The following is a 1,269-nucleotide window of genomic DNA, read 5'->3' as shown; positions in this document are numbered from 1 at the left end:
TCACTGGTTCCAGAAACAAGGAATAACTAGTATCACACTCATCCTTGCACTATAAACTACCATCACAGCTGTAAAAGAAATATTTAAAAAAATGTTTTCAGTAAAAGGATAGCAAACATGAGGCTATAAAGTTTTTAAATTTGTATACGTTTAAGAAGTACATGTGCAGTTTGGTTACATAGATATATTGTGTAGCGATAAAGTCTGGACTTACAGTACATCCATCACCCAAATAGTGTACATGGTACTATTGAGTAATTTCTCATTCCTCATTCCCCTTTTACTCTCTTACCTTTCAGAGTCTCCAATGTCTATCATTCCACACTCAATGTTTATGCCTGCGCATGATTTACTTCCCACTTATAAGTTAGAATGTGTGGTATTTGACTTTAAGTTTTTGAGTTATTTCACTTAACTTAATGACCTCCAGTTCCATCCATGTTGCTTCAAATGATGTGATTTCTTTCTCATTTATGGTCTATATATAGAGACAGTCTATATATGGTGTGTGTATGTGTGTGTGTGTGTGTGTGTGTGTGTGTATATATATATATATATAACATTTTCTTTATCTAATAATCTGTTGATGGACACTTAAGTGTTCCCTATCTTTGTTATTGTGAACACTGCTGCAATAAACATGTAAGTGCAGGTTTTCTTTTTGACATAATGATTTCTTTTCCATTGGGTAGAGACACAGTAGTGGGATTGCTGGATGGAATGGCAGTTATATTTTTAGTTTTCTGAGAACTCTCTATATCATTTTTCATAGAGGTTGTACTAATTTACATTCCCGCAATATGTAAGAGTTCCCCTTTCTCTGCATTCTCACCAATATTTGTTATTCTTTTACTTTAGTAATAGCCATTCTGACTGGAGTAAGATAACATCTTATTGTGGTTTTAATTTTCATTTCCCTGATTAGTGATGTTGAGCATTTTTTCATATGTCTGTTTGACATTTATATGTCTTCTTTTAAAAATGTCTGTTCATGTCCTTTGCCTACTTTTTAGTGGGATTATTTTTTTCTTGAGTTCTTTGTAAATTCTGGATATTAATTCCCTGTCAGATGAACTGTTTGTAAATATTTTCTCTCATTCTTCCAGTTGTCTGTTTTCTTTTGCTGTGCAGAAGATTTTTAGTTTAATTAAGTTCGATTTGCCTATTTTTGTTTCTGTTGCTTATGCTTTTGAGGTCTTGTTAATGCATTATCGGCCTAGACCAATATCTATAAGTTTTCTTTAGGTATTCTTCTAGTATTTTTAGAGT

This window comes from Macaca fascicularis, chromosome 4, assembly GCF_037993035.2.
Source record: "Macaca fascicularis isolate 582-1 chromosome 4, T2T-MFA8v1.1".
Taxonomy (NCBI): domain Eukaryota; kingdom Metazoa; phylum Chordata; class Mammalia; order Primates; family Cercopithecidae; genus Macaca; species Macaca fascicularis.
This window is presented reverse-complemented; position numbering follows the sequence as displayed.